Source organism: Ranitomeya imitator, chromosome 5 (assembly GCF_032444005.1).
Source record: "Ranitomeya imitator isolate aRanImi1 chromosome 5, aRanImi1.pri, whole genome shotgun sequence".
Classification (NCBI taxonomy): domain Eukaryota; kingdom Metazoa; phylum Chordata; class Amphibia; order Anura; family Dendrobatidae; genus Ranitomeya; species Ranitomeya imitator.
Genome location: NC_091286.1, coordinates 283640762 through 283666025, shown reverse-complemented (window position 1 = coordinate 283666025; position 25264 = coordinate 283640762).

Sequence of the window (25264 nt, the reverse complement as noted above, 5' to 3'; positions counted from 1 at the left end):
TTTCCTGAGCTTCGATCTTCCGGCTCTCGTTTAGTAGTTCTTGGAAACTACACTGCATTAGGCCTACAAATTGGGTATGGGGTGTAGAGAGATGGTGTGTTCCACTCCAAGGTGTTCTCCAGGTTGCCTTTCCTGAGCTTTGATCTTCCGGCTCTCGTTTAGTAGTTCTTGGAAACTACACTGCATTAGGCCTACAAATTGGGTATGGGGTGTAGAGAGATCGTGTGTTCCACTCCAAGGTATTCTCCAGGTTGCCTTTCCAGAGCTTCGATCTTCCGGCTCTCGTTTAGTAGTTGTTGGAAACTACGCTGCATTAGGCCTACAAATTGGGTATGGGGTGTAGAGAGATGGTGTGTTCCACTCCAAGGTGTTCCCCAGGTTTCCTCGCCAATGTTTCGATCTTCATGCTCTCGTTTAGTAGTTGTTGGAAACTACGCTGCATTAGGCCTACAAATTGGGTATGGGGTGTAGAGAGATGGTGTGTTCCACTCCAAGGTGTTCTCCAGGTTGCCTTTCCTGAGCTTCGATCTTCCGGCTCTCGTTTAGTAGTTGTTGGAAACTACACTGCATTAGGCCTACAAATTGGGTATGGGGTGTAGAGAGATGGTGTGTTCCACTCCAAGGTGTTCTCCAGGTTGCCTTTCCTGAGCTTCGATCTTCCGGCTCTCGTTTAGTAGTTGTTGGAAACTACGCTGCATTAGGCCTACAAATTTGGTATGGGGTGTAGAGAGATGGTGTGTTCCACTCCAAGGTGTTCCCCAGGTTTCCTCGCCAATGCTTCGATCTTCATGCTCTCGTTTAGTAGTTGTTGGAAACTACGCTGCATTAGGCCTACAAATTGGGTATGGGGTGTAGAGAGATGGTGTGTTCCACTCCAAGGTGTTCTCCAGGTTGCCTTTCCTGAGCTTCGATCTTCCAGCTCTCGTTTAGTAGTTCTTGGAAACTACACTGCATTAGGCCTACAAATTGGGTATGGGGTGTAGAGAGATGGTGTGTTCCACTCCAAGGTGTTCTCCAGGTTGCCTTTCCTGAGCTTCGATCTTCCGGCTCTCGTTTAGTAGTTGTTGGAAACTACGCTGCATTAGGCCTACAAATTGGGTATGGGTTGTAGAGAGATGGTGTGTTCCACTCCAAGGTGTTCCCCAGGTTTCCTCGCCAATGCTTCGATCTTCATGCTCTCGTTTAGTAGTTGTTGGAAACTACGCTGCACTAGGCCTACAAATTGGGTATGGGGTGTAGAGAGATGGTGTGTTCCACTCCAAGGTGTTCTTCAGGTTGCCTTTCCTGAGCTTCGATCTTTCGGCTCTCGTTTAGTAGTTCTTGGAAACTACACTGCATTAGGCCTACAAATTGGGTATGGGGTGTAGAGAGATGGTGTGTTCCACTCCAAGGTGTTCTCCAGGTTGCCTTTCCTGAGCTTCGATCTTCCGGCTCTCGTTTAGTAGTTGTTGGAAACTACGCTGCATTAGGCCTACAAATTGGGTATGGGGTGTAGAGAGATGGTGTGTTCCACTCCAAGGTGTTCCCCAGGTTTCCTCGCCAATGCTTCGATCTTCATGCTCTCATTTAGTAGTTGTTGTAAACTACGCTGCATTAGGCCTACAAATTGGGTATGGGGTGTAGAGAGATGGTGTGTTCCACTCCAAGGTGTTCTCCAGGTTGCCTTTCCTGAGCTTCGATCTTCCGGCTCTCGTTTAGTAGTTGTTGGAAACTACACTGCATTAGGCCTACAAATTGGGTATGGGGTGTAGAGAGATGGTGTGTTCCACTCCAAGGTGTTCTCCAGGTTGCCTTTCCTGAGCTTCGATCTTCCGGCTCTCGTTTAGTAGTTTTTGGAAACTACGCTGCATTAGGCCTACAAATTGGGTATGGGGTGTAGAGAGATGGTGTGTTCCACTCCAAGGTGTTCCCCAGGTTTCCTCGCCAATGCTTCGATCTTCATGCTCTCGTTTAGTAGTTGTTGGAAACTACGCTGCATTAGGCCTACAAATTGGGTATGGGGTGTAGAGAGATGGTGTGTTCCACTCCAAGGTGTTCTCCAGGTTGCCTTTCCTGAGCTTCGATCTTCCGGCTCTCGTTTAGTAGTTTTTGGAAACTACGCTGCATTAGGCCTACAAATTGGGTATGGGGTGTAGAGAGATGGTGTGTTACACTCCAAGGTGTTCTTCAGGTTGCCTTTCCTGAGCTTCGATCTTCCGGCTCTCGTTTAGTAGTTGTTGGAAACTACACTGCATTAGGCCTACAAATTGGGTATGGGGTGTAGAGAGATGGTGTGTTCCACTCCAAGGTGTTCTCCAGGTTGCCTTTCCTGAGCTTCGATCTTCCGGCTCTCGTTTAGTAGTTCTTGGAAACTACACTGCATTAGGCCTACAAATTGGGTATGGGGTGTAGAGACATGGTGTGTTCCACTCCAAGGTGTTCTTCAGGTTGCCTTTCCTGAGCTTCGATCTTCCGGCTCTCGTTTAGTAGTTCTTGGAAACTACACTGCATTAGGCCTACAAATTGGGTATGGGGTGTAGAGAGATCGTGTGTTCCACTCCAAGGTATTCTCCAGGTTGCCTTTCCAGAGCTTCGATCTTCCGGCTCTCGTTTAGCAGTTGTTGGAAACTACGCTGCATTAGGCCTACAAATTGGGTATGGGGTGTAGAGAGATGGTGTGTTCCACTCCAAGGTGTTCCCCAGGTTTCCTCGCCAATGTTTCGATCTTCATGCTCTCGTTTAGTAGTTGTTGGAAACTACGCTGCATTAGGCCTACAAATTGGGTATGGGGTGTAGAGAGATGGTGTGTTCCACTCCAAGGTGTTCTCCAGGTTGCCTTTCCTGAGCTTCGATCTTCCGGCTCTCGTTTAGTAGCTCTTGGAAACTACACTGCATTAGGCCTACAAATTGGGTATGGGGTGTAGAGAGATGGTGTGTTCCACTCCAAGGTGTTCTCCAGGTTGCCTTTCCTGAGCTTCGATCTTCCGGCTCTCGTTTAGTAGTTGTTGGAAACTACGCTGCATTAGGCCTACAAATTGGGTATGGGGTGTAGAGAGATGGTGTGTTCCACTCCAAGGTGTTCCCCAGGTTTCCTCGCCAATGCTTCGATCTTCATGCTCTCGTTTAGTAGTTGTTGGAAACTACGCTGCATTAGGCCTACAAATTGGGTATGGGGTGTAGAGAGATGGTGTGTTCCACTCCAAGGTGTTCTCCAGGTTGCCTTTCCTGAGCTTCGATCTTCCGGCTCTCGTTTAGTAGTTCTTGGAAACTACACTGCATTAGGCCTACAAATTGGGTATGGGGTGTAGAGAGATGGTGTTTTCCACTCCAAGGTGTTCTCCAGGTTGCCTTTCCTGAGCTTTGATCTTCCGGCTCTCGTTTAGTAGTTGTTGGAAACTACGCTGCATTAGGCCTACAAATTGGGTATGGGGTGTAGAGAGATGGTGTGTTCCACTCCAAGGTGTTCCCCAGGTTTCCTCGCCAATGCTTCGATCTTCATGCTCTCGTTTAGTAGTTGTTGGAAACTACGCTGCATTAGGCCTAAAAATTGGGTATGGGGTGTAGAGAGATGGTGTGTTCCACTCCAAGGTGTTCTCCAGGTTGCCTTTCCTGAGCTTCGATCTTTCGGCTCTCGTTTAGTAGTTCTTGGAAACTACACTGCATTAGGCCTACAAATTGGGTATGGGGTGTAGAGAGATGGTGTGTTCCACTCCAAGGTGTTCTCCAGGTTGCCTTTCCTGAGCTTCGATCTTCCGGCTCTCGTTTAGTAGTTGTTGGAAACTACGCTGCATTAGGCCTACAAATTGGGTATGGGGTGTAGAGAGATGGTGTGTTCCACTCCAAGGTGTTCCCCAGGTTTCCTCGCCAATGCTTCGATCTTCATGCTCTCGTTTAGTAGTTGTTGGAAACTACGCTGCATTAGGCCTACAAATTGGGTATGGGGTGTAGAGAGATGGTGTGTTCCACTCCAAGGTGTTCTCCAGGTTGCCTTTCCTGAGCTTCGATCTTCCGGCTCTCGTTTAGTAGTTGTTGGAAACTACACTGCATTAGGCCTACAAATTGGGTATGGGGTGTAGAGAGATGGTGTGTTCCACTCCAAGGTGTTCTCCAGGTTGCCTTTCCTGAGCTTCGATCTTCCGGCTCTCGTTTAGTAGTTCTTGGAAACTACACTGCATTAGGCCTACAAATTGGGTATGGGGTGTAGAGAGATGGTGTGTTCCACTCCAAGGTGTTCTCCAGGTTGCCTTTCCTGAGCTTCGATCTTCTGGCTCTCGTTTAGTAGTTCTTGGAAACTACACTGCATTAGGCCTACAAAATTGGGTATGGGGTGTAGAGAGATGGTGTGTTCCACTCCAAGGTGTTCTCCAGCTTGCCTTTCCTGAGCTTCGATCTTCCGGCTCTCGTTTAGTAGTTGTTGGAAACTACGCTGCATTAGGCCTAAAAATTGGGTATGGGGTGTAGAGAGATGGTGTGTTCCACTCCAAGGTGTTCCCCAGGTTTCCTCGCCAATGCTCCGATCTTCATGCTCTCGTTTAGTAGTTGTTGGAAACTATGCTGCATTAGGCCTACAAATTGGGTATGGGGTGTAGAGAGATGGTGTGTTCCACTCCAAGGTGTTCTCCAGGTTGCCTTTCCTGAGCTTCGATCTTCCGGCTCTCGTTTAGTAGTTCTTGGAAACTACACTGCATTAGGCCTACAAATTGGGTATGGGGTGTAGAGAGATGGTGTGTTCCACTCCAAGGTGTTCTCCAGGTTGCCTTTCCTGAGCTTCGATCTTCCGGCTCTCGTTTAGTAGTTGTTGGAAACTACGCTGCATTAGGCCTACAAATTGGGTATGGGGTGTAGAGAGATGGTGTGTTCCACTGCAAGGTGTTCCCCAGGTTTCCTCGCCAATGCTTCGATCTTCATGCTCTCGTTTAGTAGTTGTTGGAAACTACACTGCATTAGGCCTACAAATTGGGTATGGGGTGTAGAGAGATGGTGTGTTCCACTCCAAGGTGTTCTCCAGGTTGCCTTTCCTGAGCTTTGATCTTCCGGCTCTCGTTTAGTAGTTCTTGGAAACTACACTGCATTAGGCCTACAAATTGGGTATGGGGTGTAGAGAGATGGTGTGTTCCACTCCAAGGTGTTCTCCAGGTTGCCTTTCCTGAGCTTCGATCTTCCGGCTCTCGTTTAGTAGTTGTTGGAAACTACGCTGCATTAGGCCTACAAATTGGGTATGGGGTGTAGAGAGATGGTGTGTTCCACTCCAAGGTGTTCCCCAGGTTTCCTCGCCAATGCTTCGATCTTCATGCTCTCGTTTAGTAGTTCTTGGAAACTACGCTGCATTAGGCCTACAAATTGGGTATGGGGTGTAGAGAGATGGTGTGTTCCACTCCAAGGTGTTCTCCAGGTTGCCTTTCCTGAGCTTCGATCTTCCGGCTCTCGTTTAGTAGTTCTTGGAAACTACACTGCATTAGGCCTACAAATTGAGTATGGGGTGTAGAGAGATGGTGTGTTCCACTCCAAGGTGTTCTCCAGGTTGCCTTTCCTGAGCTTCGATCTTCCGGCTCTCGTTTAGTAGTTGTTGGAAACTACGCTGCATTAGGCCTACAAATTGGGTATGGGGTGTAGAGAGATGGTGTGTTCCACTCCAAGGTGTTCCCCAGGTTTCCTCGCCAATGCTTCGATCTTCATGCTCTCGTTTAGTAGTTCTTGGAAACTACGCTGCATTAGGCCTACAAATTGGGTATGGGGTGTAGAGAGATGGTGTGTTCCACTCCAAGGTGTTCTCCAGGTTGCCTTTCCTGAGCTTCGATCTTCCGGCTCTCGTTTAGTAGTTCTTGGAAACTACACTGCATTAGGCCTACAAATTGAGTATGGGGTGTAGAGAGATGGTGTGTTCCACTCCAAGGTGTTCTCCAGGTTGCCTTTCCTGAGCTTCGATCTTCCGGCTCTCGTTTAGTAGTTCTTGGAAACTACACTGCATTAGGCCTACAAATTGGGTATGGGGTGTAGAGAGATGGTGTGTTCCACTCCAAGGTGTTCTCCAGGTTGCCTTTCCTGAGCTTCGATCTTCCGGCTCTCGTTTAGTAGTTGTTGGAAACTACGCTGCATTAGGCCTACAAATTGGGTATGGGGTGTAGAGAGATGGTGTGTTCCACTCCAAGGTGTTCCCCAGGTTTCCTCGCCAATGCTTCGATCTTCATGCTCTCGTTTAGTAGATGTTGGAAACTACGCTGCATTAGGCCTACAAATTGGGTATGGGGTGTAGAGAGATGGTGTGTTCCACTCCAAGGTGTTCTCCAGGTTGCCTTTCCTGAGCTTCGATCTTCCGGCTCTCGTTTAGTAGTTGTTGGAAACTACGCTGCATTAGGCCTACAAATTGGGTATGGGGTGTAGAGAGATGGTGTGTTCCACTCCAAGGTGTTCTCCAGGTTGCCTTTCCTGAGCTTCGATCTTCCGGCTCTCGTTTAGTAGTTGTTGGAAACTACGCTGCATTAGGCCTACAAATTGGGTATGGGGTGTAGAGAGATGGTGTGTTCCACTCCAAGGTGTTCCCCAGGTTTCCTCGCCAATGCTTCGATCTTCATGCTCTCGTTTAGTAGTTGTTGGAAACTACGCTGCATTAGGCCTACAAATTGGGTATGGGGTGTAGAGAGATGGTGTGTTCCACTCCAAGGTGTTCTCCAGGTTGCCTTTCCTGAGCTTCGATCTTCCGGCTCTCGTTTAGTAGTTCTTGGAAACTACACTGCATTAGGCCTACAAATTGGGTATGGGGTGTAGAGAGATGGTGTGTTCCACTCCAAGGTGTTCTCCAGGTTGCCTTTCCTGAGCTTCGATCTTCCGGCTCTCGTTTAGTAGTTGTTGGAAACTATGCTGCATTAGGCCTACAAATTGGGTATGGGTTGTAGAGAGATGGTGTGTTCCACTCCAAGGTGTTCCCCAGGTTTCCTCGCCAATGCTTCGATCTTCATGCTCTCGTTTAGTAGTTGTTGGAAACTACGCTGCATTAGGCCTACAAATTGGGTATGGGGTGTAGAGAGATGGTGTGTTCCACTCCAAGGTGTTTTCCAGGTTGCCTTTCCTGAGCTTCGATCTTCCGGCTCTCGTTTAGTAGTTGTTGGAAACTACGCTGCATTAGGCCTACAAATTGGGTATGGGGTGTAGAGAGATGGTGTGTTCCACTCCAAGGTGTTCTCCAGGTTGCCTTTCCTGAGCTTCGATCTTCCGGCTCTCGTTTAGTAGTTGTTGGAAACTACGCTGCATTAGGCCTACAAATTGGGTATGGGGTGTAGAGAGATGGTGTGTTCCACTCCAAGGTGTTCCCCAGGTTTCCTCGCCAATGCTTCGATCTTCATGCTCTCGTTTAGTAGTTGTTGGAAACTACGCTGCATTAGGCCTACAAATTGGGTATGGGGTGTAGAGAGATGGTGTGTTCCACTCCAAGGTGTTCTCCAGGTTGCCTTTCCTGAGCTTCGATCTTCCGGCTCTCGTTTAGTAGTTCTTGGAAACTACACTGCATTAGGCCTACAAATTGGGTATGGGGTGTAGAGAGATGGTGTGTTCCACTCCAAGGTGTTCTCCAGGTTGCCTTTCCTGAGCTTCGATCTTCCGGCTCTCGTTTAGTAGTTGTTGGAAACTATGCTGCATTAGGCCTACAAATTGGGTATGGGTTGTAGAGAGATGGTGTGTTCCACTCCAAGGTGTTCCCCAGGTTTCCTCGCCAATGCTTCGATCTTCATGCTCTCGTTTAGTAGTTGTTGGAAACTACGCTGCATTAGGCCTACAAATTGGGTATGGGGTGTAGAGAGATGGTGTGTTCCACTCCAAGGTGTTCTCCAGGTTGCCTTTCCTGAGCTTCGATCTTCCGGCTCTCGTTTAGTAGTTCTTGGAAACTACACTGCATTAGGCCTACAAATTGGGTATGGGGTGTAGAGAGATGGTGTGTTCCACTCCAAGGTGTTCTCCAGGTTGCCTTTCCTGAGCTTCGATCTTCCGGCTCTCGTTTAGTAGTTCTTGGAAACTACACTGCATTAGGCCTACAAATTGGGTATGGGGTGTAGAGAGATGGTGTGTTCCACTCCAAGGTGTTCTCCAGGTTGCCTTTCCTGAGCTTCGATCTTCCGGCTCTCGTTTAGTAGTTGTTGGAAACTACGCTGCATTAGGCCTACAAATTGGGTATGGGGTGTAGAGAGATGGTGTGTTCCACTCCAAGGTGTTCCCCAGGTTTCCTCGCCAATGCTTCGATCTTCATGCTCTCGTTTAGTATTTGTTGGAAACTACGCTGCATTAGGCCTACAAATTGGGTATGGGGTGTAGAGAGATGGTGTGTTCCACTCCAAGGTGTTCTCCAGGTTGCCTTTCCTGAGCTTCGATCTTCCGGCTCTCGTTTAGTAGTTGTTGGAAACTACGCTGCATTAGGCCTACAAATTGGGTATGGGGTGTAGAGAGATGGTGTGTTCCACTCCAAGGTGTTCCCCAGGTTTCCTCGCCAATGCTTCGATCTTCATGCTCTCGTTTAGTAGTTGTTGGAAACTACGCTGCATTAGGCCTACAAATTGGGTATGGGGTGTAGAGAGATGGTGTGTTCCACTCCAAGGTGTTCTCCAGGTTGCCTTTCCTGAGCTTCGATCTTCCGGCTCTCGTTTAGTAGTTCTTGGAAACTACACTGCATTAGGCCTACAAATTGGGTATGGGGTGTAGAGAGATGGTGTGTTCCACTCCAAGGTGTTCTCCAGGTTGCCTTTCCTGAGCTTCGATCTTCCGGCTCTCGTTTAGTAGTTGTTGGAAACTACGCTGCATTAGGCCTACAAATTGGGTATGGGTTGTAGAGAGATGGTGTGTTCCACTCCAAGGTGTTCCCCAGGTTTCCTCGCCAATGCTTCGATCTTCATGCTCTCGTTTAGTAGTTGTTGGAAACTACGCTGCATTAGGCCTACAAATTGGGTATGGGGTGTAGAGAGATGGTGTGTTCCACTCCAAGGTGTTCTCCAGGTTGCCTTTCCTGAGCTTCGATCTTCCGGCTCTCGTTTAGTAGTTCTTGGAAACTACACTGCATTAGGCCTACAAATTGGGTATGGGGTGTAGAGAGATGGTGTGTTCCACTCCAAGGTGTTCTTCAGGTTGCCTTTCCTGAGCTTCGATCTTCATGCTCTCGTTTAGTAGTTCTTGGAAACTACACTGCATTAGGCCTACAAATTGGGTATGGGGTGTAGAGAGATGGTGTGTTCCACTCCAAGGTGTTCTCCAGGTTGCCTTTCCTGAGCTTCGATCTTCCGGCTCTCGTTTAGTAGTTGTTGGAAACTACGCTGCATTAGGCCTACAAATTGGGTATGGGGTGTAGAGAGATGGTGTGTTCCACTCCAAGGTGTTCCCCAGGTTTCCTCGCCAATGCTTCGATCTTCATGCTCTCGTTTAGTAGTTGTTGGAAACTACGCTGCATTAGGCCTACAAATTGGGTATGGGGTGTAGAGAGATGGTGTGTTCCACTCCAAGGTGTTCTCCAGGTTGCCTTTCCTGAGCTTCTATCTTCCGGCTCTCGTTTAGTAGTTGTTGGAAACTACGCTGCATTAGGCCTACAAATTGGGTATGGGGTGTAGAGAGATGGTGTGTTCCACTCCAAGGTGTTCTCCAGGTTGCCTTTCCTGAGCTTCGATCTTCCGGCTCTCGTTTAGTAGTTGTTGGAAACTACGCTGCATTAGGCCTACAAATTGGGTATGGGGTGTAGAGAGATGGTGTGTTCCACTCCAAGGTGTTCTCCAGGTTGCCTTTCCTGAGCTTCGATCTTCCGGCTCTCGTTTAGTAGTTCTTGGAAACTACACTGCATTAGGCCTACAAATTGGGTATGGGGTGTAGAGAGATGGTGTGTTCCACTCCAAGATGTTCTCCAGGTTGCCTTTCCTGAGCTTCGATCTTCCGGCTCTCGTTTAGTAGTTGTTGGAAACTACGCTGCATTAGGCCTACAAATTGGGTATGGGGTGTAGAGAGATGGTGTGTTCCACTCCAAGGTGTTCCCCAGGTTTCCTCGCCAATGCTTCGATCTTCATGCTCTCGTTTAGTAGTTGTTGGAAACTACGCTGCATTAGGCCTACAAATTGGGTATGGGGTGTAGAGAGATGGTGTGTTCCACTCCAAGGTGTTCTCCAGGTTGCCTTTCCTGAGCTTCGATCTTCCGGCTCTCGTTTAGTAGTTCTTGGAAACTACACTGCATTAGGCCTACAAATTGGGTATGGGGTGTAGAGAGATGGTGTGTTCCACTCCAAGGTGTTCTCCAGGTTGCCTTTCCTGAGCTTCGATCTTCCGGCTCTCGTTTAGTAGTTGTTGGAAACTACGCTGCATTAGGCCTACAAATTGGGTATGGGGTGTAGAGAGATGGTGTGTTCCACTCCAAGGTGTTCCCCAGGTTTCCTCGCCAATGCTTCGATCTTCATGCTCTCGTTTAGTAGTTGTTGGAAACTACGCTGCATTAGGCCTACAAATTGGGTATGGGGTGTAGAGAGATGGTGTGTTCCACTCCAAGGTGTTCTCCAGGTTGCCTTTCCTGAGCTTCGATCTTCCGGCTCTCGTTTAGCAGTTCTTGGAAACTACACTGCATTAGGCCTACAAATTGGGTATGGGGTGTAGAGAGATGGTGTGTTCCACTCCAAGGTGTTCTCCAGGTTGCCTTTCCTGAGCTTCGATCTTCCGGCTCTCGTTTAGTAGTTGTTGGAAACTACGCTGCATTAGGCCTACAAATTGGGTATGGGGTGTAGAGAGATGGTGTGTTCTACTCCAAGGTGTTCCCCAGGTTTCCTCGCCAATGCTTCGATCTTCATGCTCTCGTTTAGTAGTTCTTGGAAACTACGCTGCATTAGGCCTACAAATTGGGTATGGGGTGTAGAGAGATGGTGTGTTCCACTCCAAGGTGTTCTCCAGGTTGCCTTTCCTGAGCTTCGATCTTCCGGCTCTCGTTTAGTAGTTGTTGGAAACTACACTGCATTAGGCCTACAAATTGGGTATGGGATGTAGAGAGATGGTGTGTTCCACTCCAAGGTGTTCTCCAGGTTGCCTTTTCTGAGCTTCGATCTTCCGGCTCTCGTTTAGTAGTTCTTGGAAACTACACTGCATTAGGCCTACAAATTGGGTATGGGGTGTAGAGAGATGGTGTGTTCCACTCCAAGGTGTTCTCCAGGTTGCCTTTCCTGAGCTTCGATCTTCCGGCTCTCGTTTAGTAGTTCTTGGAAACTACACTGCATTAGGCCTACAAATTGGGTATGGGGTGCAGAGAGATCGTGTGTTCCACTCCAAGGTATTCTCCAGGTTGCCTTTCCTGAGCTTCGATCTTCCGGCTCTCGTTTAGTAGTTGTTGGAAACTACGCTGCATTAGGCCTACAAATTGGGTATGGGGTGTAGAGAGATGGTGTGTTCCACTCCAAGGTGTTCCCCAGGTTTCCTCGCCAATGCTTCGATCTTCATGCTCTCGTTTAGTAGTTGTTGGAAACTACGCTGCATTAGGCCTACAAATTGGGTATGGGGTGTAGAGAGATGGTGTGTTCCACTCCAAGGTGTTCTCCAGGTTGCCTTTCCTGAGCTTCGATCTTCCGGCTCTCGTTTAGTAGTTCTTGGAAACTACACTGCATTAGGCCTACAAATTGGGTATGGGGTGTAGAGAGATGGTGAGTTCCACTCCAAGGTGTTCTCCAGGTTGCCTTTCCTGAGCTTCGATCTTCCGGCTCTCGTTTAGTAGTTGTTGGAAACTACGCTGCATTAGGCCTACAAATTGGGTATGGGGTGTAGAGAGATGGTGTGTTCCACTCCAAGGTGTTCCCCAGGTTTCCTCGCCAATGCTTCGATCTTCATGCTCTCGTTTAGTAGTTGTTGGAAACTACGCTGCATTAGGCCTACAAATTGGGTATGGGGTGTAGAGAGATGGTGTGTTCCACTCCAAGGTGTTCTCCAGGTTGCCTTTCCTGAGCTTCGATCTTCCGGCTCTCGTTTAGTAGTTCTTGGAAACTACACTGCATTTGGCCTACAAATTGGGTATGGGGTGTAGAGAAATGGTGTGTTCCACTCCAAGGTGTTCTCCAGTTTGCCTTTCCTGAGCTTCGATCTTCCGGCTCTCGTTTAGTAGTTGTTGGAAACTATGCTGCATTAGGCCTACAAATTGGGTATGGGGTGTAGAGAGATGGTGTTTTCCACTCCAAGGTGTTCTCCAGGTTGCCTTTCCTGAGCTTCGATCTTCCGGCTCTCGTTTAGTAGTTGTTGGAAACTACACTGCATTAGGCCTACAAATTGGGTATGGGGTGTAGAGAGATGGTGTGTTCCACTCCAAGGTGTTCTTCAGGTTGCCTTTCCTGAGCTTCGATCTTCCGGCTCTCGTTTAGTAGTTCTTGGAAACTACACTGCATTAGGCCTACAAATTGGGTATGGTGTGTAGAGAGATGGTGTGTTCCACTCCAAGGTGTTCTCCAGGTTGCCTTTCCTGAGCTTCGATCTTCCGGCTCTCGTTTAGTAGTTGTTGGAAACTACGCTGCATTAGGCCTACAAATTGGGTATTGGGTGTAGAGAGATGGTGTGTTCCACTCCAAGGTGTTCCCCAGGTTTCCTCGCCAATGCTTCGATCTTCATGCTCTCGTTTAGTAGTTGTTGGAAACTACGCTGCATTAGGCCTACAAATTGGGTATGGGGTGTAGAGAGATGGTGTGTTCCACTCCGAGGTGTTCTCCAGGTTGCCTTTCCTGAGCTTCGATCTTCCGGCTCTCGTTTAGTAGTTCTTGGAAACTACACTGCATTAGGCCTACAAATTGGGTATGGGGTGTAGAGAGATGGTGTGTTCCACTCCAAGGTGTTCTCCAGGTTGCCTTTCCTGAGGTTCGATCTTCCAGCTCTCGTTTAGTAGTTCTTGGAAACTACACTGCATTAGGCCTACAAATTGGGTATGGGGTGTAGAGAGATGGTGTGTTCCACTCCAAGGTGTTCTCCAGGTTGCCTTTCCTGAGCTTCGATCTTCCGGCTCTCGTTTAGTAGGTCTTGGAAACTACGCTGCATTAGGCCTACAAATTGGGTATGGGGTGTAGAGAGATGGTGTGTTCCACTCCAAGGTGTTCCCCAGGTTTCCTCGCCAATGCTTCGATCTTCATGCTCTCGTTTAGTAGTTGTTGGAAACTACGCTGCATTAGGCCTACAAATTGGGTATGGGGTGTAGAGAGATGGTGTGTTCCACTCCAAGGTGTTCTCCAGGTTGCCTTTCCTGAGCTTCGATCTTCCGGCTCTCGTTTAGTAGTTCTTGGAAACTACACTGCATTAGGCCTACAAATTGGGTATGGGGTGTAGAGAGATGGTGTGTTCCACTCCAAGGTGTTCTCCAGGTTGCCGTTCCTGAGCTTCGATCTTCCGGCTCTCGTTTAGTAGTTGTTGGAAACTACGCTGCATTAGGCCTACAAATTGGGTATGGGGTGTAGAGAGATGGTGTGTTCCACTCCAAGGTGTTCCCCAGGTTTCCTCGCCAATGCTTCGATCTTCATGCTCTCGTTTAGTAGTTGTTGGAAACTACGCTGCATTAGGCCTACAAATTGGGTATGGGGTGTAGAGAGATGGTGTGTTCCACTCCAAGGTGTTCTCCAGGTTGCCTTTCCTGAGCTTCGATCTTCCGGCTCTCGTTTAGTAGTTCTTGGAAACTACACTGCATTAGGCCTACAAATTGGGTATGGGGTGTAGAGAGATGGTGTGTTCCACTCCAAGGTGTTCCCCAGGTTTCCTCGCCAATGCTTCGATCTTCATGCTCTCGTTTAGTAGTTCTTGGAAACTACGCTGCATTAGGCCTACAAATTAGGTATGGGGTGTAGAGAGATGGTGTGTTCCACTCCAAGGTGTTCTCCAGGTTGCCTTTCCTGAGCTTCGATCTTCCGGCTCTCGTTTAGTAGTTGTTGGAAACTACACTGCATTAGGCCTACAAATTGGGTATGGGGTGTAGAGAGATGGTGTGTTCCACTCCAAGGTGTTCTCCAGGTTGCCTTTCCTGAGCTTCGATCTTCCGGCTCTCGTTTAGTAGTTCTTGGAAACTACACTGCATTAGGCCTACAAATTGGGTATGGGGTGTAGAGAGATGGTGTGTTCCACTCCAAGGTGTTCTCCAGGTTGCCTTTCCTGAGCTTCGATCTTCCGGCTCTCGTTTAGTAGTTCTTGGAAACTACACTGCATTAGGCCTACAAATTGGGTATGGGGTGTAGAGAGATCGTGTGTTCCACTCCAAGGTATTCTCCAGGTTGCCTTTCCAGAGCTTCGATCTTCCGGCTCTCGTTTAGTAGTTGTTGGAAACTACGCTGCATTAGGCCTACAAATTGGGTATGGGGTGTAGAGAGATGGTGTGTTCCACTTCAAGGTGTTCCCCAGGTTTCCTCGCCAATGCTTCGATCTTCATGCTCTCGTTTAGTAGTTGTTGGAAACTACGCTGCATTAGGCCTACAAATTGGGTATGGGGTGTAGAGAGATGGTGTGTTCCACTCCAAGGTGTTCTCCAGGTTGCCTTTCCTGAGCTTCGATCTTCCGGCTCTCGTTTAGTAGTTCTTGGAAACTACACTGCATTAGGCCTACAAATTGGGTATGGGGTGTAGAGAGATGGTGTGTTCCACTCCAAGGTGTTCTCCAGGTTGCCTTTCCTGAGCTTCGATCTTCCGGCTCTCGTTTAGTAGTTGTTGGAAACTACGCTGCATTAGGCCTACAAATTGGGTATGGGGTGTAGAGAGATGGTGTGTTCCACTCCAAGGTGTTCCCCAGGTTTCCTCGCCAATGCTCCGATCTTCATGCTCTCGTTTAGTAGTTGTTGGAAACTACGCTGCATTAGGCCTACAAATTGGGTATGGGGTGTAGAGAGATGGTGTGTTCCACTCCAAGGTGTTCTCCAGGTTGCCTTTCCTGAGCTTCGATCTTCCGGCTCTCGTTTAGTAGTTGTTGGAAACTACACTGCATTAGGCCTACAAATTGGGTATGGGGTGTAGAGAGATGGTGTGTTCCACTCCAAGGTGTTCTCCAGGTTGCCTTTCCTGAGCTTCGATCTTCCGGCTCTCGATTAGTAGTTGTTGGAAACTACGCTGCATTAGGCCTACAAATTGGGTATGGGGTGTAGAGAGATGGTGTGTTCCACTGCAAGGTGTTCCCCAGGTTTCCTCGCCAATGCTTCGATCTTCATGCTCTCGTTTAGTAGTTGTTGGAAACTACACTGCATTAGGCCTACAAATTGGGTATGGGGTGTAGAGAGATGGTGTGTTCCACTCCAAGGTGTTCTCCAGGTTGCCTTTCCTGAGCTTTGATCTTCCGGCTCTCGTTTAGTAGTTCTTGGAAACTACACTGCATTAGGCCTACAAATTGGGTATGGGGTGTAGAGAGATGGTGTGTTCCACTCCAAGGTGTTCTCCAGGTTGCCTTTCCTGAGCTTCGATCTTCCGGCTCTCGTTTAGTAGTTGTTGGAAACTACGCTGCATTAGGCCTACAAATTGGGTATGGGGTGTAGAGAGATGGTGTGTTCCACTCCAAGGTGTTCCCCAGGTTTCCTCGCCAATGCTTCGATCTTCATGCTCTCGTTTAGTAGTTCTTGGAAACTACGCTGCATTAGGCCTACAAATTGGGTATGGGGTGTAGAGAGATGGTGTGTTCCACTCCAAGGTGTTCTCCAGGTTGCCTTTCCTGAGCTTCGATCTTCCGGCTCTCGTTTAGTAGTTCTTGGAAACTACACTGCATTAGGCCTACAAATTGGGTATGGGGTGTAGAGAGATGGTGTGTTCCACTCCAAGGTGTTCTCCAGGTTGCCTTTCCTGAGCTTCGATCTTCCGGCTCTCGTTTAGTAGTTCTTGGAAACTACACTGCATTAGGCCTACAAATTGGGTATGGGGTGTAGAGAGATGGTGTGTTCCACTCCAAGGTGTTCTCCAGGTTGCCTTTCCTGAGCTTCGATCTTCCGGCTCTCGTTTAGTAGTTCTTGGAAACTACGCTGCATTAGGCCTACAAATTGGGTATGGGGTGTAGAGAGATGGTGTGTTCCACTCCAAGGTGTTCCCCAGGTTTCCTCGCCAATGCTTCGATCTTCATGCTCTCGTTTAGTAGTTGTTGGAAACTACGCTGCATTAGGCCTACAAATTTGGTATGGGGTGTAGAGAGATGATGTGTTCCACTCCAAGGTGTTCTCCAGGTTGCCTTTCCTGAGCTTCGATCTTCCGGTTCTCGTTTAGTAGTTCTTGGAAACTACACTGCATTAGGCCTACAAATTGGGTATGGGGTGTAGAGAGATGGTGTGTTCCACTCCAAGGTGTTCTCCAGGTTGCCTTTCCTGAGCTTCGATCTTCCGGCTCTCGTTTAGTAGTTGTTGGAAACTACGCTGCATTAGGCCTACAAATTGGGTATGGGGTGTAGAGAGATGGTGTGTTCCACTCCAAGGTGTTCCCCAGGTTTCCTCGCCAATGCTTCGATCTTCATGCTCTCGTTTAGTAGTTGTTGGAAACTACGCTGCATTAGGCCTACAAATTGGGTATGGGGTGTAGAGAGATGGTGTGTTCCACTCCAAGGTGTTCTCCAGGTTGCCTTTCCTGAGCTTCGATCTTCCGGCTCTCGTTTAGTAGTTGTTGGAAACTACGCTGCATTAGGCCTACAAATTGGGTATGGGGTGTAGAGAGATGGTGTGTTCCACTGCAAGGTGTTCCCCAGGTTTCCTCGCCAATGCTTCGATCTTCATGCTCTCGTTTAGTAGTTGTTGGAAACTACACTGCATTAGGCCTACAAATTGGGTATGGGGTGTAGAGAGATGGTGTGTTCCACTCCAAGGTGTTCTCCAGGTTGCCTTTCCTGAGCTTTGATCTTCCGGCTCTCGTTTAGTAGTTCTTGGAAACTACACTGCATTAGGCCTACAAATTGGGTATGGGGTGTAGAGAGATGGTGTGTTCCACTCCAAGGTGTTCTCCAGGTTGCCTTTCCTGAGCTTCGATCTTCCGGCTCTCGTTTAGTAGTTGTTGGAAACTACGCTGCATTAGGCCTACAAATTGGGTATGGGGTGTAGAGAGATGGTGTGTTCCACTCCAAGGTGTTCCCCAGGTTTCCTCGCCAATGCTTCGATCTTCATGCTCTCGTTTAGTAGTTGTTGGAAACTACGCTGCATTAGGCCTACAAATTGGGTATGGGGTGCAGAGAGATGGTGTGTTCCACTCCAAGGTGTTCTCCAGGTTGCCTTTCCTGAGCTTCGATCTTCCGGCTCTCGTTTAGTAGTTGTTGGAAACTACGCTGCATTAGGCCTACAAATTGGGTATGGGGTGTAGAGAGATGGTGTGTTCCACTGCAAGGTGTTCCCCAGGTTTCCTCGCCAATGCTTCGATCTTCATGCTCTCGTTTAGTAGTTGTTGGAAACTACACTGCATTAGGCCTACAAATTGGGTATGGGGTGTAGAGAGATGGTGTGTTCCACTCCAAGGTGTTCTCCAGGTTACCTTTCCTGAGCTTCGATCTTCCGGCTCTCGTTTAGTAGTTGTTGGAAACTACGCTGCATTAGGCCTACAAATTGGGTATGGGGTGTAGAGAGATGGTGTGTTCCACTGCAAGGTGTTCCCCAGGTTTCCTCGCCAATGCTTCGATCTTCATGCTCTCGTTTAGTAGTTCTTGGAAACTACGCTGCATTAGGCCTACAAATTGGGTATGGGGTGTAGAGAGATGGTGTGTTCCACTCCAAGGTGTTCTCCAGGTTGCCTTTCCTGAGCTTCGATCTTCCGGCTCTCGTTTAGTAGTTGTTGGAAACTACACTGCATTAGGCCTACAAATTGGGTATGGGGTGTAGAGAGATGGTGTGTTCCACTCCAAGGTGTTCTCCAGGTTGCCTTTCCTGAGCTTCGATCTTCCGGCTCTCGTTTAGTAGTTCTTGGAAACTACACTGCATTAGGCCTACAAATTGGGTATGGGGTGTAGAGAGATGGTGTGTTCCACTCCAAGGTGTTCTCCAGGTTGCCTTTCCTGAGCTTCGATCTTCCGGCTCTCGTTTAGTAGTTCTTGGAAACTACACTGCATTAGGCCTACAAATTGGGTATGGGGTGTAGAGAGATGGTGTGTTCCACTCCAAGGTATTCTCCAGGTTGCCTTTCCAGAGCTTCGATCTTCATGCTCTCGTTTAGTAGTTCTTGGAAACTACGCTGCATTAGGCCTACAAATTGGGTATGGGGTGTAGAGAGATGGTGTGTTCCACTCCAAGGTGTTCTCCAGGTTGCCTTTCCTGAGCTTCGATCTTCCGGCTCTCGTTTAGTAGTTCTTGGAAACTACACTGCATTAGGCCTACAAATTGGGTATGGGGTGTAGAGAGATGGTGTGTTCCACTCCAAGGTGTTCCCCAGGTTTCCTCGCCAATGCTTCGATCTTCATGCTCTCGTTTAGTAGTTGTTGGAAACTACGCTGCATTAGGCCTACAAATTGGGTATGGGGTGTAGAGAGATGGTGTGTTCCACTCCAAGGTGTTCTCCAGGTTGCCTTTCCTGAGCTTCGATCTTCCGGCTCTCGTTTAGTAGTTCTTGGAAACTACACTGCATTAGGCCTACAAATTGGGTATGGGGTGTAGAGAGATGGTGTGTTCCACTCCAAGGTGTTCTCCAGGTTGCCTTTCCTGAGCTTCGATCTTCCGGCTCTCGTTTAGTAGTTCTTGGAAACTACACTGCATTAGGCCTACAAATTGGGTATGGGGTGTAGAGAGATGGTGTGTTCCACTCCAAGGTGTTCTCCAGGTTGCCTTTCCTGAGCTTCGATCTTCCGGCTCTCGTTTAGTAGTTCTTGGAAACTACGCTGCATTAGGCCTACAAATTGGGTATGGGGTGTAGAGAGATGGTGTGTTCCACTCCAAGGTGTTCCCCAGGTTTCCTCGCCAATGCTTCGATCTTCATGCTCTCGTTTAGTAGTTGTTGGAAACTACGCTGCATTAGGCCTACAAATTTGGTATGGGGTGTAGAGAGATGATGTGTTCCACTCCAAGGTGTTCTCCAGGTTGCCTTTCCTGAGCTTCGATCTTCCGGCTCTCGTTTAGTAGTTCTTGGAAACTACACTGCATTAGGCCTACAAATTGGGTATGGGGTGTAGAGAGATGGTGTGTTCCACTCCAAGGTGTTCTCCAGGTTGCCTTTCCTGAGCTTCGATCTTCCGGCTCTCGTTTAGTAGTTGTTGGAAACTATGCTGCATTAGGCCTACAAATTGGGTATGGGGTGTAGAGAGATGGTGTGTTCCACTCCAAGGTGTTCCCCAGGTTTCCTCGCCAATGCTTCGATCTTCATGCTCTCGTTTAGTAGTTGTTGGAAACTACGCTGCATTAGGCCTACAAATTGGGTATGGGGTGTAGAGAGATGGTGTGTTCCACTCCAAGGTGTTCTCCAGGTTGCCTTTCCTGAGCTTCGATCTTCCGGCTCTCGTTTAGTAGTTGTTGGAAACTGCGCTGCATTAGGCCTACAAATTGGGTATGGGGTGTAGAGAGATGGTGTGTTCCACTGCAAGGTGTTCCCCAGGTTTCCTCGCCAATGCTTCGATCTTCATGCTCTCGTTTAGTAGTTGTTGGAAACTACACTGCATTAGGCCTACAAATTGGGTATGGGGTGTAGAGAGATGGTGTGTTCCACTCCAAGGTGTTCTCCAGGTTGCCTTTCCTGAGCTTTGATCTTCCGGCTCTCGTTTAGTAGTTCTTGGAAACTACACTGCATTAGGCCTACAAATTGGGTATGGGGTGTAGAGAGATGGTGTGTTCCACTCCAAGGTGTTCTCCAGGTTGCCTTTCCTGAGCTTCGATCTTCCGGCTCTCGTTTAGTAGTTGTTGGAAACTACGCTGCATTAGGCCTACAAATTGGGTATGGGGTGTAGAGAGATGGTGTGTTCCACTCCAAGGTGTTCCCCAGGTTTCCTCGCCAATGCTTCGATCTTCATGCTCTCGTTTAGTAGTTGTTGGAAACTACGCTGCATTAGGCCTACAAATTGGGTATGGGGTGCAGAGAGATGGTGTGTTCCACTCCAAGGTGTTCTCCAGGTTGCCTTTCCTGAGCTTCGATCTTCCGGCTCTCGTTTAGTAGTTGTTGGAAACTACGCTGCATTAGGCCTACAAATTGGGTATGGGGTGTAGAGAGATGGTGTGTTCCACTGCAAGGTGTTCCCCAGGTTTCCTCGCCAATGCTTCGATCTTCATGCTCTCGTTTAGTAGTTGTTGGAAACTACACTGCATTAGGCCTACAAATTGGGTATGGGGTGTAGAGAGATGGTGTGTTCCACTCCAAGGTGTTCTCCAGGTTGCCTTTCCTGAGCTTTGATCTTCCGGCTCTCGTTTAGTAGTTCTTGGAAACTACACTGCATTAGGCCTACAAATTGGGTATGGGGTGTAGAGAGATGGTGTGTTCCACTCCAAGGTGTTCTCCAGGTTGCCTTTCCTGAGCTTCGATCTTCCGGCTCTCGTTTAGTAGTTGTTGGAAACTACGCTGCATTAGGCCTACAAATTGGGTATGGGGTGTAGAGAGATGGTGTGTTCCACTCCAAGGTGTTCCCCAGGTTTCCTCGCCAATGCTTCGATCTTCATGCTCTCGTTTAGTAGTTCTTGGAAACTACGCTGCATTAGGCCTACAAATTGGGTATGGGGTGTAGAGAGATGGTGTGTTCCACTCCAAGGTGTTCTCCAGGTTGCCTTTCCTGAGCTTCGATCTTCCGGCTCTCGTTTAGTAGTTCTTGGAAACTACACTGCATTAGGCCTACAAATTGGGTATGGGGTGTAGAGAGATGGTGTGTTCCACTCCAAGGTGTTCTCCAGGTTGCCTTTCCTGAGCTTCGATCTTCCGGCTCTCGTTTAGTAGTTCTTGGAAACTACACTGCATTAGGCCTACAAATTGGGTATGGGGTGTAGAGAGATGGTGTGTTCCCCTCCAAGGTGTTCTCCAGGTTGCCTTTCCTGAGCTTCGATCTTCCGGCTCTCGTTTAGTAGTTCTTGGAAACTACGCTGCATTAGGCCTACAAATTTGGTATGGGGTGTAGAGAGATGGTGTGTTCCACTCCAAGGTGTTCCCCAGGTTTCCTCGCCAATGCTTCGATCTTCATGCTCTCGTTTAGTAGTTGTTGGAAACTACGCTGCATTAGGCCTACAAATTTGGTATGGGGTGTAGAGAGATGGTGTGTTCCACTCCAAGGTGTTCTCCAGGTTGCCTTTCCTGAGCTTCGATCTTCCGGCTCTCGTTTAGTAGTTCTTGGAAACTACACTGCATTAGGCCTACAAATTGGGTATGGGGTGTAGAGAGATGGTGTGTTCCACTCCAAGGTGTTCTCCAGGTTGCCTTTCCTGAGCTTCGATCTTCCGGCTCTCGTTTAGTAGTTGTTGGAAACTACGCTGCATTAGGCCTACAAATTGGGTATGGGGTGTAGAGAGATGGTGTGTTCCACTCCAAGGTGTTCCCCAGGTTTCCTCGCCAATGCTTCGATCTTCATGCTCTCGTTTAGTAGTTGTTGGAAACTACGCTGCATTAGGCCTACAAATTGGGTATGGGGTGTAGAGAGATGGTGTGTTCCACTCCAAGGTGTTCTCCAGGTTGCCTTTCCTGAGCTTCGATCTTCCGGCTCTCGTTTAGTAGTTCTTGGAAACTACACTGCATTAGGCCTACAAATTGGGTATGGGGTGTAGAGAGATGGTGTGTTCCACTCCAAGGTGTTCTCCAGGTTGCCTTTCCTGAGCTTCGATCTTCCGGCTCTCGTTTAGTAGTTCTTGGAAACTACGCTGCATTAGGCCTACAAATTGGGTATGGGGTGTAGAGAGATGGTGTGTTCCACTCCAAGGTGTTCTCCAGGTTGCCTTTCCTGAGCTTTGATCTTCCGGCTCTCGTTTAGTAGTTCTTGGAAACTACACTGCATTAGGCCTACAAATTGGGTATGGGGTGTAGAGAGATGGTGTGTTCCACTCCAAGGTGTTCTCCAGGTTGCCTTTCCTGAGCTTCGATCTTCCGGCTCTCGTTTAGTAGTTGTTGGAAACTACGCTGCATTAGGCCTACAAATTGGGTATGGGGTGTAGAGAGATGGTGTGTTCCACTCCAAGGTGTTCCCCAGGTTTCCTCGCCAATGCTTCGATCTTCATGCTCTCATTTAGTAGTTCTTGGAAACTACGCTGCATTAGGCCTACAAATTGGGTATGGGGTGTAGAGAGATGGTGTGTTCCACTCCAAGGTGTTCTCCAGGTTGCCTTTCCTGAGCTTCGATCTTCCGGCTCTCGTTTAGTAGTTCTTGGAAACTACACTGCATTAGGCCTACAAATTGGGTATGGGGTGTAGAGAGATGGTGTGTTCCACTCCAAGGTGTTCTCCAGGTTGCCTTTCCTGAGCTTCGATCTTCCGGCTCTCGTTTAGTAGTTCTTGGAAACTACACTGCATTAGGCCTACAAATTGGGTATGGGGTGTAGAGAGATGGTGTGTTCCACTCCAAGGTGTTCTCCAGGTTGCCTTTCCTGAGCTTCGATCTTCCGGCTCTCGTTTAGTAGTTCTTGGAAACTACGCTGCATTAGGCCTACAAATTGGGTATGGGGTGTAGAGAGATGGTGTGTTCCACTCCAAGGTGTTCCCCAGGTTTCCTCGCCAATGCTTCGATCTTCATGCTCTCGTTTAGTAGTTGTTGGAAACTACGCTGCATTAGGCCTACAAATTTGGTATGGGGTGTAGAGAGATGATGTGTTCCACTCCAAGGTGTTCTCCAGGTTGCCTTTCCTGAGCTTCGATCTTCCGGCTCTCGTTTAGTAGTTCTTGGAAACTACACTGCATTAGGCCTACAAATTGGGTATGGGGTGTAGAGAGATGGTGTGTTCCACTCCAAGGTGTTCTCCAGGTTGCCTTTCCTGAGCTTCGATCTTCCGGCTCTCGTTTAGTAGTTGTTGGAAACTACGCTGCATTAGGCCTACAAATTGGGTATGGGGTGAAGAGAGATGGTGTGTTCCACTCCAAGGTGTTCCCCAGGTTTCCTCGCCAATGCTTCGATCTTCATGCTCTCGTTTAGTAGTTGTTGGAAACTACGCTGCATTAGGCCTACAAATTGGGTATGGGGTGTAGAGAGATGGTGTGTTCCACTCCAAGGTGTTCTCCAGGTTGCCTTTCCTGAGCTTCGATCTTCCGGCTCTCGTTTAGTAGTTGTTGGAAACTACGCTGCATTAGGCCTACAAATTGGGTATGGGGTGTAGAGAGATGGTGTGTTCCACTGCAAGGTGTTCCCCAGGTTTCCTCGCCAATGCTTCGATCTTCATGCTCTCGTTTAGTAGTTGTTGGAAACTACACTGCATTAGGCCTACAAATTGGGTATGGGGTGTAGAGAGATGGTGTGTTCCACTCCAAGGTGTTCTCCAGGTTGCCTTTCCTGAGCTTTGATCTTCCGGCTCTCGTTTAGTAGTTCTTGGAAACTACACTGCATTAGGCCTACAAATTGGGTATGGGGTGTAGAGAGATGGTGTGTTCCACTCCAAGGTGTTCTCCAGGTTGCCTTCCCTGAGCTTCGATCTTCCGGCTCTCGTTTAGTAGTTGTTGGAAACTACGCTGCATTAGGCCTACAAATTGGGTATGGGGTGTAGAGAGATGGTGTGTTCCACTCCAAGGTGTTCCCCAGGTTTCCTCGCCAATGCTTCGATCTTCATGCTCTCGTTTAGTAGTTGTTGGAAACTACGCTGCATTAGGCCTACAAATTGGGTATGGGGTGCAGAGAGATGGTGTGTTCCACTCCAAGGTGTTCTCCAGGTTGCCTTTCCTGAGCTTCGATCTTCCGGCTCTCGTTTAGTAGTTGTTGGAAACTACGCTGCATTAGGCCTACAAATTGGGTATGGGGTGTAGAGAGATGGTGTGTTCCACTGCAAGGTGTTCCCCAGGTTTCCTCGCCAATGCTTCGATCTTCATGCTCTCGTTTAGTAGTTGTTGGAAACTACACTGCATTAGGCCTACAAATTGGGTATGGGGTGTAGAGAGATGGTGTGTTCCACTCCAAGGTGTTCTCCAGGTTGCCTTTCCTGAGCTTTGATCTTCCGGCTCTCGTTTAGTAGTTCTTGGAAACTACACTGCATTAGGCCTACAAATTGGGTATGGGGTGTAGAGAGATGGTGTGTTCCACTCCAAGGTGTTCTCCAGGTTGCCTTTCCTGAGCGTCGATCTTCCGGCTCTCGTTTAGTAGTTGTTGGAAACTACGCTGCATTAGGCCTACAAATTGGGTATGGGGTGTAGAGAGATGGTGTGTTCCACTCCAAGGTGTTCTCCAGGTTGCCTTTCCTGAGCTTCGATCTTCCGGCTCTCGTTTAGTAGTTCTTGGAAACTACACTGCATTAGGCCTACAAATTGGGTATGGGGTGTAGAGAGATGGTGTGTTCCACTCCAAGGTGTTCTCCAGGTTGCCTTTCCTGAACTTCGATCTTCCGGCTCTCGTTTAGTAGTTCTTGGAAACTACACTGCATTAGGCCTACAAATTGGGTATGGGGTGTAGAGAGATGGTGTGTTCCACTCCAAGGTGTTCTCCAGGTTGCCTTTCCTGAGCTTCGATCTTCCGGCTCTCGTTTAGTAGTTGTTGGAAACTACGCTGCATTAGGCCTACAAATTGGGTATGGGGTGTAGAGAGATGGTGTGTTCCACTGCAAGGTGTTCCCCAGGTTTCCTCGCCAATGCTTCGATCTTCATGCTCTCGTTTAGTAGTTGTTGGAAACTACACTGCATTAGGCCTACAAATTGGGTATGGGGTGTAGAGAGATGGTGTGTTCCACTCCAAGGTGTTCTCCAGGTTGCCTTTCCTGAGCTTTGATCTTCCGGCTCTCGTTTAGTAGTTCTTGGAAACTACACTGCATTAGGCCTACAAATTGGGTATGGGGTGTAGAGAGATGGTGTGTTCCACTCCAAGGTGTTCTCCAGGTTGCCTTTCCTGAGCGTCGATCTTCCGGCTCTCGTTTAGTAGTTGTTGGAAACTACGCTGCATTAGGCCTACAAATTGGGTATGGGGTGTAGAGAGATGGTGTGTTCCACTCCAAGGTGTTCCCCAGGTTTCCTCGCCAATGCTTCGATCTTCATGCTCTCGTTTAGTAGTTCTTGGAAACTACGCTGCATTAGGCCTACAAATTGGGTATGGGGTGTAGAGAGATGGTGTGTTCCACTCCAAGGTGTTCTCCAGGTTGCCTTTCCTGAGCTTCGATCTTCCGGCTCTCGTTTAGTAGTTCTTGGAAACTACACTGCATTAGGCCTACAAATTGGGTATGGGGTGTAGAGAGATGGTGTGTTCCACTCCAAGGTGTTCTCCAGGTTGCCTTTCCTGAGCTTCGATCTTCCGGCTCTCGTTTAGTAGTTCTTGGAAA